General features: G+C 43.3%; 1 pseudogene; it reads right to left on the minus strand.

The window, feature by feature from the left end:
- Window positions 1–11,468: 11,468 nt before the first annotated feature.
- Window positions 11,469–12,331, minus strand: LOC108390952 (fatty acid-binding protein 5 pseudogene; annotated as a pseudogene).
- Between the last annotated feature and the right edge of the window lie 269 nt (window positions 12,332–12,600).

Consider the following 12,600-nt stretch of genomic DNA (forward strand, 5'->3'; position numbering starts at 1 on the left):
GAAGTGGGCTTGTAGCCAAGTCTACTGTCCAGGGCTCCCCGTGGAAGATGCTAGAAGAGCCCCACACACTCTCTCACTGTCAGTGACCCAAGTTCATCACCTCTGCCAAACATCTGGATTGCAACACACTGAGTTCAAAGGTCCAGTGTGTGTGTCTGCACCTGGCCTAGCTGTTTAAACAGAGCTGACCTCAAACCAAACATTGGGCCTCTATGCTGTTATTTATATGGAGGGTTGGGTGCCAAATATAAATAATTAACTTCAGCATCTTTTTCCTATAGGGCTTTGTGACTGGAGAATGCATATTAACTATCTACTGAGCATAAAAAGCTATCCAACTCTTCTCTGAGTACTGAACTCTTCTCCCAAGCAGGCTGGTCTTCCTGACAACTGTTCAGAACATCTGTTTACTTCAGTAACACCAAGGCTGCTTTCCACCATGAAACCCACTGCAGCCTCTGGCATTTCAAGCCATCAGGTGGCGGGCATGCTGCAGAGGTGGTATTTCCTGTCCCTGGGAGAGGCTTGGAGCAAGCACAGTATGTTACCAAGACCTCTCGGAATTCATTGCCAGAGCTGGGAGCACAGTCAAGGAAGGGCGAGGCAAAATGGGGCCAGGAGCTGGAAGTGGGTTCTCAGAGCTCAGCAGCTCTGAGCCATTCCTCCTCTTTGAAGTCAGCTAAGGAAGATGGATGAGTGGGTGGTGGGTGTGGCCCAGAGTAGCCACGGGCAGAACAGGTGTAGCAGTTTAAGGAAAAGGTAGCTTCTGAGATTCCTGGGCACAGGAATGGTCCTACTTTTTCTGTTTCTGGAAGGAAGCCTGAGGATAGAGCATGGTTTTATTTCCACATACATTTATTAACAACTGACTGCAATGCTTATCCAAGGTAATAAGTGCTGGAGGACAGGGGTGTGTGCAAAGACACTATGGGGTAAAGAAAAGACTCTAACCTTGGCTAGGATTCTTAATAAAGGTTTCACAGTGAAGGAAGAGTTTAATGGGGTCATGCAATCATTCCTTCATTCAGCAAATATTTATTGAGCCTTATCATGTGCCTGTGGGACACCCTGCCTCCATTTTGTGTCCTCCATTTTGAATAACTATGTCCCCTTCATAACCCCCTGCCTCCATTTTGTGTCCCCCATCTTGAATAACTATGTGCCTCCATTTTGTGTCCTCCATCTTGAATAACTTAGCTTGACCCCCTGCCTCCATTTTGTTCTGTGTCCTCCATCTTGAGTAAGAAGTTTCCGGCTCAAGCCACGCCCATTCCCGTGGAAACCATGCCCAGCAACCTGTGTAACAAGACCCTGACCCTCCTCAGCCAATCAGCTAAGGTCACCAATAAACCACCCCGCCCCCCTTGGAAAGCCCCTAACTGCTCCAAAACTATAAAAGCAAAAAGGGAACTTTGTTCAGGGTCGCAGATTGTGACCTGTGTTCTGACGGGCTGCTGAGACCCTAGTCTGGACTACCAATGAAGACTTGTTTTGTTTTTGCATCTCGCGACTGAGCTTGGTGGCTGTGACTCCTCGCGGGGACTCAAGGAAATGGGGCACAACAGTGCCAGCACCATACTGGCTACTAGGCAGATGACAAAGTCATTCCATCAGTGAGCTCACTCTTTCATGAAGCTAGACTGCACACCTACTGGGTGCCAGGCCCTGGGAGAGTCCCTCTTGGGGATAACAGTAAACTGATGAGATAATCAGACAAGTCACTTTAAAAATGTGCCATGAGTAGTACAATCAGAGAAGAACAGTAAACTATGGGTTGATAAGTAGAGACCATGGTCTAGTTGAATGGCTCTCAACTGGGGGGAGTGGACACTTCTGTTCCTGGGGAACACTCCGCAGTATTAGGACACATTCTTTGTTGTCACACTTGGCAGGGAGGGTGCTACCGGGATCTAGTAGATAGAGGCCAAGGGTATTGCTAAATATCCCATAATGCCCAGAGCAGCCCCACAACAAAAGAATCATCTACCCTTAAATGTGAATAGAGCTGAGGTTGAGAAACTCTGGTCTAGTTCTAGGCTCACGGAAAGCTTTAGGGATGAAGTGCAGTTAGGCGTTGAGAATCCTGGGGACGGGCCCAGCATCTCATCAGAGGGGACAACAGACGGAAAGAGGAATCCCTAGGAGCTCAGGCTGAGGATGCAAGGGGAGATGGCAGCCAGTGAAGCAAAGTGCAGTCTGTTTCCAGAGTGACTAGAGGATCTTCTGTGCCGTGTTGTAAAGCGTGGACTTTATTTGGGCATGATGGCTAATACAATCTTCCTCTCTCACCCTGTCCCCCTCACACACACATCTACTACCTTGGGAAATTTTAAATCCAGTGATGTGTCTCAGTTTGTTTTTAGAAAATCCACTCTAACAGCAATGCGGGTGACGAGAGGGGAGAGATTGGAAGCACGAGAGAGGCCTTTGCAATACAGAAATGATGAACGGGGGCCGCAGCAGTGAACATGGGGAAGCTGCGGCCGACTCCTGAGAATAGAGAAGTTTTTACACTTGATGATGAATTGGATGTTGGAAGAGAAGGAATTGCTTAGGGTGACTCTGAAGTTTCCAGCTGAGGGGTAGAGAGAGTGGTGAGGTATATTATAGAGGAAAAGTAATTTGTAGGGAACATACCTCAGCTTAGAAATACAGTGTTGATGGTCCTTTGAGGGCATCCAAGTGCATATATCCTGTTCACAGAGTGGAAGAAGGGGCTCGTGCTGAGGAAAGATCTACACGGGGCACGTGGATGTGGGCATCACTGAGGCCCACGGGTGGGAACCGAAGTGTCGGAAGTGGTGAAAGCATTCAGGGAAAGCACCTTGTGAGAGATGAAAAGGCAAAGGGCAGAATGTTGGGGTTCATATGTAGTTGAGAGGCAGAAAGGGAAGGTTTCACAGAGGGGGAGCCAGAGAATTAGAAAGAACAGTGACACCTGCCAAGGGAGGGGCTCACTTTAGCATAAGAAAGTGGTCAAGCTGTCCAGTGGAGCAGATGTTAAGCAGGATGTGAAATTACATGAAATGTTTGGACATGTCACTCAAGAAGTCATTGGTGACCTTTTCAAGAGCACTATAATGGTGAGTGTGGAATTTATTTAAAGACACTTGATTACCCAGATGTAGAGGGAAAAAATGGGAACTGAACGTCTTTATATCTGGGCAGGATTTGAATAGCAGTCATTTTCCAGGCTTGGCAAACAGAAAAGGAGTGTATCAATTAAGCAGCAGAAAACTCAGTTAACAATAGGCCAAATCATAAGAACAGTTACTGTATGCTAAAAAAAGGAGTTTGGAGACAGGCAGGCTCAGAGTCGATTTGGCAGCTCAGCAATGTCATTAAGAATCTGTACTCACTATTGTTCTGCTCTGCCATCCTCTTGCTTGGAACCACATGGTCACAAAATGGCAGCTGCAGATCCAAACATCACAGCCTCACATGACAGTAACGAAAGTGGGGAGGAGGATAGCGGGGACCAAAATGAGGTTCATCTCAGACTTTCCCCTCCTTTTGCTGGGAGACTTAAATGTCATTGGCCAAACTTGATCACATGCCCTGTCTTAGGCCAGTTAAGATAAAAGGAAACAGGACTGACATGAATGGCTTGCACCAGTCACGATTCATCCCCTGGGGCTAGGCACACCGTTGCTGGAACAGAACTGGTATTCTGTTCACAAGGACGAAGGAGGACTGACAGTTGGGGTGACAGCCAAAAGTGTCTGCCCTTACAAACCATCCTTTTGTAGGGTGAGGATGACCCCCCAGGGGGGTAAACCAGAGACCTTACAGAATGAGACAAGCCCTTGGAAAGCTTTGCAAAGAATGATTGACTTTTTTTTGCTGATATTCCCAACAGAGACATTATAATATTCAGCACTTAATGATGACCAACTTTGGGCAGAAGGCTGACTGCTTTGCAGATCTTCTATCCTTAGCAACATCAAGATGCAGGTAATAATTACAATGATGGTACAGGCAATAAAGTATACTTATTGAGTGCACTCTGTGTGCCAGGCACTTTATGTTTGTTCTCTCAATCAATCCTCAAAGCACAGGTGGAGACAGAAACTATTAATATTTCCATCTTACGGAGGGAACAACTGAGGTGTGTGGAGGTTCCATTACTTTCCTGAAGTCCCCCAGCAAGTAGCAGTACCCCAGGGCTGCCTCATCCCAAAGTCAGTGCACACAGTGACTACATTCTACTACCTCCTTGGATAAAAAGAGGCCACTGGGAAATTCTGCTGTAACCGAGACACAAGAGAAATCATATATAAGCCTAGAAAATGTTCTGCTGTGTGAGAATTCTCTCTTCGGCAGTGCCCTGAGTTTTCAGCGTTTCATTTTTCCACACAGCTTTGCAATGAAAGCCTATCCAATGGACAGTTCGTTCTTTCCAGCTCTGCACCCTTATCAACGAGCTCAGCGGTCTTACACTGCACCGCTGGAGCTGGAGCCTGAGATGATTAGGAGTGCTCCCCGGCTAAGTGCTGTCCTGGTGACCAGAAGTCCCTTCAGGTGGGAGCAGCCACACAGATGAGGTTTGGGGACTAGGGTCGAATTCTGAGAGGCATTCACATGAAATAAAGAGGCCCTCTGAGAAAAGATGGCAAAAACTGTCCTGGGTGTTCAACAAGTTCTCAGCTGGAATTTAGGTGCATGTCTGAGAGCCAAGTAGAAGGACTGGCACTTAGGGATGCTAACTATGTTCTCTGCTCTGTGGTCAATCTCACTGAACATTGCAATGAGCTCATGGGGAAGGGATTTTATTATCTGTGTGTTACAGATGAGGAAAATGAGACTTACAGTGTTTAAGCAATTTTGCTTAAGGTTATGCAGCTAGTGAGTGGTAGAGATGAGAAATGAACCCACACACATCAGTCTCCCCAGACTGATCGTTTTGAACCATTAGGCTTTACTGCCTAGCTACTCTCTAGGAATGGCCAGCAGAAATACCTCCAGGTATTAAATGAATCTGGGACAGGGGCAGGAGAAAGGGGATCTTGAAATTCACAATCTGTTTCTTTTAAATCCTATTACTGTTCCAAATATATCCCATTGTGTACATATCTCAGGATGAGCACACATGCATAATTTAAATCATGGCAGCATGCTGGAAAGGCATTTTAACAGTACCTACAAATAAAGGAGACCATAAATAACTACATATCTCCTTAGGGATGCCCCAGGTGTCCTGGGGGTTCAATGGTGGAGCTTTTTGTTTCCTCAGAAAGAGCTGTAAGGGCAAGCCAGCCTTTTCGGAGTTAATACAGGCCTGCTCTAGGTTGGGTCTTCACCGAATGGTTTTGCTCACGGAGAGCCAGTTTCTTTCCCCACCATTCCCAAGACTGCTAAGACTGGCCCCTGTGGCTTAGATCAGCGGCTGTGCGTAGTGAGGTGGGAGACAGCTGGGAAATGGCAAGGAGAAGACCCGGCCCTCCCAGCAACAGATGGAATGCAGCTCCAGGCACAAGGTCAACTGCTCTCTCCCTTGGGACCGACTAACAGAATTTGAAGTCCTCTTGCCTGTATAGAGATTAGAGGTATTATCCAGAAATGGTATTATTGCAAGTGATAATCAAAACCTAAGGCAGGGGCTTTCTGAAGCAATGTTACATCCATCCAAGGCTCCCTAGCCCAGAGTGCACCCATAGGGTGCCCTAGGATGTGAATGATCAAGTGGCACCTATTCCTCTGGGCGATACAGTCTGGTGCCAGGGCACATGTGCAAAGCACAGTAAAAAAAAATGGCAGCCCTGGCCCAGATCTTGTCTCGGATTCCCAGGACGCTTTCCAGTGGATAAAAGCAGAAAGCTGGGCACATTCTTACCCAGCTTAAAGAGAAAGGAAGGAAGTTCTGAGAACTCTTTTCTTGTTGTAGAATTACTTAAATCCTATAGCTCAGCCGGGAAAGACTCAATTAAGAGGAGTTGTAGGAAAACCTCAGAACCATGAAAGGCCCAAGGCCATGTTCAAAAAGCTTTAAAAAACTGTTAGCACAGAACAATTTTGTTTAGTTCATAAAATTGGCATTGACCCAGCCAACACCTCTCATCTTAGCCTCATCTCTCAGCCTCATTCACCATTCCTCGTGGCACAGGAGGAGAGAAAATACAGTGCTTAAGAGGACTGGGCTATACATTAAGGTTTAGGATTGGCCACAGCACTTTGGAGCTGTGTGACCTTGGGCAAGTGACTTAATGTCTCTGAACTCCATTTTCCTCACAGGGTTATCGCAGTGGATAAATGGGATAATAATGTATAAAGCGCTTTATGTTGTGCTCACCTCTTGGAAAGTGGACAATACAGAAAAGTTATTAACCCAAGCAGTGCTGGAAGAAAGAACTCAGGAGTAATCAGCTCATTTGGCCTTCCTTTTCTATACCAATATCCAGATGGGTCATAACCAGCATAATAAGAACTATTAGAGTATGTATGAGTAGAAGTGGACATGACCATCCTTCTTTTTTTATTTGTTGAGCATCTATGTAGAAGACGTTGAGCTGAAGTATGGTGGTGAAGGTAAAGATGAAAAAAGTCCTCTACCCTCAGACTGCTAAGAAAAAAGTAGCAAAGAAACATCTGCTATTACCAATCCAGAAAAGATTGTGGAGGCCTCTAGCATTTCCTCCCTGCTCCACCTACCACCTAGAGGAGCCGGCCCTTTATGTCTTGTGACCCCTGACTCACCCTGGCTGAGTGCACCAGAGCGAGACACCTGACATGCCAAGCCAATCACATTCTCCTCTGGGAATTTTAGTGGAGTGGATTAGAATTCAGACTCCAGAAGAAGTTAGTCGTGACAGTGGGCACAGAACTAAAAGTGATATCAACTCAAGGCGGATGGAAATCCCAGCCTTGAGGACATTGATTAGTAAGGACAGAATTCCAAAGGAAAGCACAACGGAGAGGCCAGGTAGCTCCAGAAAGAGATGGAAGAGATGGAGGGAATAGCCTTTGGTTTCCTAATGGCTTTTCGGTTCCTATGAGGCTCAGCTCTCCCTTCTTCAGTGAGATTTCATGAGTCTTCTCTTCTGAGATTTGTACTTGAGCAGTCAACACCCCCTGGTTCCACAGAAGGGCTGAATGTGTGGAACCCACTGATTGGATATAAGAAACTGCCAAAGGTCATTCAGACATGCCTTTAATCAAAACAACTGACTCCTGAACAACAGATTAGATTAACTGTTTGGTTTTAATAGAAAGTAGTGTTTGGTCATTGATCCCATTTGAGCCAGATCCAGGAAAACACCTCAGTATTATGCCCTTTTACTCAGAGCACCGTAGTGGTATGTAGTGGTAAACCATTATGAAGAGTTCCCTGAAAAATACATATGTCTGGGGAAATAAAATTCCAAAAGCTGTCAATAAAATGAACTGCAGTGGAAGTTCTCTGAGGCTTGCGTTGGTTTCTAGGCTAAGGCCACCTGCTTGCCTTTAGGTGGTGGACTTCTAGGCATGTACTTATTTGCAGGGCTAACATAAAGGACACTTTAGGCTAGCACCACCCACTTTGTAGAAAACAGGGGCATCTGGTCAACAATCTAAACACAGTGTTCACCCAAAAGATCTGTGTAAAAAGCATCTGTGTAAAAAAACAATCACTTTCATCCAAGCATCCTTTCTGAATATTCTAGGCTTGCTGGTACTTAGCAACATCATTTTGCCATCACCAAAGCCTCTAAAATTTAATTCAGGGAAGTCTATGAAAGGAGTATTGCATTTGAGGAATATGTATATGGCCTGTGCATTAATTGGCATCTTGGGACTGCTCTGGGGCACAGAGGTCAAAGTTTAGTGATGCATGGAGTTGTCGTCCTAATGGTAAGTATTGATTAGTAGCATAAAAAACAACCAGCAGGCAGAGACCCGACGCCAGACTCCTGAAGAAGGAGTATCTTTTCCATACAGCCTTGAAAAACAATTCATGGAACACTCAAGCTCACAATACAGAAAGGCACTGAGATAGTGAATGATTACTTCAGCAAAATAAGTGGAAAATGATAAATAACATCGTGCAGTATCTGCATAACTATGATACTTAGTAGGAAAGTACTGAAAACCAATAAATATTATATACATATAAATATATTAGTTATCTATTACTGCTATAACAAATTACTCCAAACTTAGTGACTGAAAGCAACACAAATTTATTATCCTGCACTTCTGTAGATCCAAAATCCCTTGGCTGGACTGGTTTCTCTGCTCTGGGTTTCGTGAGGCTAAAATCCAGTGGTCAGCAGAGCTGAGTTCCTTTCTGGAGACTTCTGGGATGACTCTCTTCCATGCTCATTTCGGTTATTGGCTGAATTCAGTTCCTTACAGAGGTAGGACCGAGGTCTTTGAGAGACGGAGCAGAGGGCAACAGAGAACAAGCATACCCACAAAGAGTGAGAGAGCCTGAGATGGAAGCCACAGTGTTTTTTAAAAAACTATCTTCACCATTTTTAAGTGTACAGTTCAGTAGTGGTAAGTATATTCTCAGTGTTGTACATCAGATCTCCAGAACTTTTTCACCTTGCATGGAACAACACCTCATCCCCCCTCCAATCAGCTCCTGGCTACCACTTTCTACTTTCTGTCTCTATGAATTTGATTGCTCTAGGGACCTCGTATGAGTGGAACCATATGGTATTTGTCTTTTTGTGCCTGGATTACTTCACTTAGTATAATGGCTAAGTTCATCCATGTTGCAATAAGATTTCCTTCTTTTAAAAGGCTGAATAATATTCCACTGCATTGACCATGGTGGGTTTTTTTGTTTGTTTGTTTTACCCATTCACCTGTCAATCAACATTTGGGTTACTTCCACCCTTTGGCTGCTCTGGGCATTTCATACAAATGTGAATAGTGCTGTTGTGAATATGGATGTGCAATTATCTCTTCAAGATCCTGCTTTCACTTCTTCTGGATATGAACCCAGATGTGGGATCTCTGAATCAGACAGTAACTTTATTTTTAATTTTTGAGGACTCTCCATACTGTTTTCCATACCATCTGCACCATTATACATTTCCAGCAGCAGTGAGTATATTTTGCCCATTTCTCCACATCCTCACCATTACATGTTATTTGCTGTTTTCTTTCTTCTCTTATAGTGGCCATCCTAATGAGTGTGCTGATATTTCATTGTGGTTTTGATTTGCATTTCTCTAATGATTAGTGATGTAGAGCATCTTTTCATTTGCTCATGGTCATTTGTGTATCTTCTTTGAATGGAAGCCACAATTTTTTCCTTTTAAAAACCTGATATTGGAACTGATAACCCTCACTTTGGTTTTATTCTATTCATTGGAAGTGAGTCAATAAACCCAGTCCACATTCAAGAGGAGCAGAATACCAAGAAGCAGGGATCATGGGGGTTATCTAAGAGGCTGCTGACCATGCACGGAGTCTCAGGGGTCCATGCAGGATGGCCCAATTCTTTCATGTACCTTTCCTAAACTTCCCTTTTGATAAGAATCACTTGGGGAGTTTATCAAAAAACACTTCTTAGGTTTCTCCCCTGGAGGTGCTAAATCATTAGATCTTGGGTAGGACCAGGGAATCTGCTATTTTAAGCAAGTACTCGGGATTTTTTTTTTTTGTTAAGATGTAATTCACATGCCATAAAATTTGCCCTTTTCAAATGTACAACTCAGTGGTTTTTAATATATTCACAAAGTTGTGCAACCATCACCACTTTTGGAGAACACTTCATCATCCCATTAAAAAAACCCTACCCATTAGTAGTCACTCTGCCTTCCTTTCTCCCTCCAAACCCCTGACAACCACTGATTGACTTTCTGTCTCTAAGGATTTGTGTATTCTGGGCACTTCATACAAATGGAATTGTGTGATATGTGGCCTTTCATGTCTGGCTTCTTTCACTAAGTATGTTTTCAAGGTTCAGCCTTGGGGTAGCAAGTGTCAGTACTTTATTACTTTTTAAGGCTCAATAATATTCCATTGTCTGGCTATAGCACATTTTATTGGTCAATTCATTCACTGATGGACCCAGGAGATTCTTACCATATAGGAAGTTTGAGAAAGGCTGAAAACTAAATTTTACAGGGAGATGAAAAGCAGATCATGTGCCTCAGGTGCTTGTAAGAAATATAGGTTTCTAGGTCCAACACAAATCTCCTGAATTAGACTTAGGGGAAGGCCCAGAAATCTGTATTTTAAACAAGCTTCCCCAAGAGACTGTTTTTCACACTGACACTCAGCTTTGGTGCAGAAATGAGGTAAGGTGGGCTGCAGGAAAAATGATTATTCTGTCTAAGAACATGATTCCCAAAGGGCACTCTTTCAATGGTTTTTAAAGGTAACGTGATGAGATGGCATTTTAACATTTAGCAATATGACTATGATAAAAAGACCCGAACAGAAGCCACATGAACAGAAAATCTTGAGGCACATAGAGGAGGTAGTCAGAAATTGTGCTATTACTGTTTTTTCTGTTTACTCCTTCTGTAGGCCCTGCCCCCTGGCCAGGCACAGCTCAAGATCAGCTTTGGATGTAAGAATTTAACTAAGTAGTTCTGATGCCACAGGTTCTTACTAAAGAGGTAACACCCTTAGACTCTGTTTATCTTGTCCAGTGGCTCCCAAACGCAGCTAGTTGACCCTACAATCAATTATCTTCCAGGATTCTTTGTAAAATCCTGCTTTCCAATACTCATTCCAGCCCCCACACCAAAGGTTTACATAGGATAGCTCTGGGACCTTGGGTCGGGTCGCTCTGCAAAGCTCTCCACGTAAATCTGATTGTTAGCCAGATTCAATAGCCACTGGCCCAACACCCTCATTTTTAGGAGCAGAAAACTGATACAACATCAGACAGCTCCACGCGAGAACACTGCCTAGAACTTAGGTCTCCTAAATCTTCATCAATATTTTTCAAGCCTGTGTTGTCAAAATGTCTAATCATCGGAGTAAAAACCCAATGGAATTTGAGAATTCGGTTGTTGTACAAGCCTATACACAACTTTACTGTCAGGATTTAGGTCAGTTCTTGGTGGTGTGAATGTTAGTTGGCCAATATTACATTGTGAAAGAATGAACGTCGTGGAAATTATCGTTACCGAGTTAATACCATTGGGAATCGGCAGCTATTACTATTGTAATTTGGGCCGTATCTCCTGGTTTGATTACCATTAAGATTTAGAAATTAGAAAATTTTGACTTTAGCCATATCACAAATATGGATAAAATTCTAACTCACATATATTTACCATCAACCTGGAAATCAAACCTTTCCAGCTCAGTGGTTCACCCATCTCACTGTGTATTAGAATCACCAGGGGAGTGTTTAAAAATACACCCTTGCCCAGCCCTGACCCTCAAGACCTCAAAAAATAGAATCTAGGGCCAGAGCCTGGGCTTATGTATTTTTCTTTTATGGTAATTTAAAGTTTATTCAGAAATTTAAATTACAAAGCTTATGTAGCCCTCTTTTAATGAGAAGAGTTTCTGCCAGCAATTTAAGATTCTTGAGTTGATAAAAAATTCAAATAGTGTAGGGCAAGCTTAAATGAGTGGTAGTGCATTTGTCACAGAAGTAGCTCTACATATAAAATACGAAAATATAATCTCAATATAGTACTCACAAGACTATCCCAGAATTTATTCAATTCGTAATTATTAAAACTCACCAATATTTTCCTTAGAATTGAAAAGCATACAATGCTGGTATAGCATAAACACATTTATTTACTAACAAAAGGGATGATCTTAAGTAAACCAACACTTCGAAATAGTTGTAAAATGTTTGTGATAAAGATAATTGAACACAATAAGGAAAAAAAGAAGCAGTATGAAGATTTGCCCATTGAACTGAGCTTGTTCATCCTTGCAGCTAATTCCTGTCCAAAAAAATAATCACGGAATTTTTACTCTACTTTTTCATAGGCCCAAGTACAGGTGACATTGTTCATGATGCTTTCCACCACTAATGTTCCATCTCGCAGTTTTCTTGTTATCGTGCGTTCCTTTCCATCCCACTCCTGATGTTGAACCAACGCGCCATTTGCAAAGTTGCAGACAGTCTGAGTTTTTCTGCCATCAGCTGTAGTTTCTTCAAACTTCTCTCCCAGGTTACAAGAAAACTGTGATGTTTTCAAAGTGCTTTCAGTTTTTATGGTGAGGTTTTTGCCATCAGAAGAGATGATACAATCTGGTTTGGCCATTCCCACTCCTACTTCCTTCATGTATTCGTCGAAGCCTTTGCTCTCCACTAAGAGCCATCTTCCTACGAACTCCTGAATGGTGGCCATGGTGGGCGTGCGAGCGGCGAGCGAGCCGAGGAGAGTCGCGCCGAGAGCTTGACTTTGGGCTTATATATTTTTAAACAAAGCTTCCCAAGTTATTCTGATGCATAGCCAGGGTTGGTAACACTATTCTAGCTCCTTAGATATCTAATAAAATGAGAGTAATCAGAAAACTCTCAGTTTCAAATCATACTCCTGAGAAACATTCTCACCCCAAATGCGCTCATGAAGGATTTCATTCTGTATTCCTACAGCCTAGAATTATAATCAGTAACATTTGTGCACCACTTTATAATTTAGTAAGTGCTTTTACATACATCTCACCACCCAGTTATGATGATTT

The sequence above is a fragment of the Manis javanica genome, chromosome 3, assembly GCF_040802235.1.
Source record: "Manis javanica isolate MJ-LG chromosome 3, MJ_LKY, whole genome shotgun sequence".
NCBI lineage: Eukaryota > Metazoa > Chordata > Mammalia > Pholidota > Manidae > Manis > Manis javanica.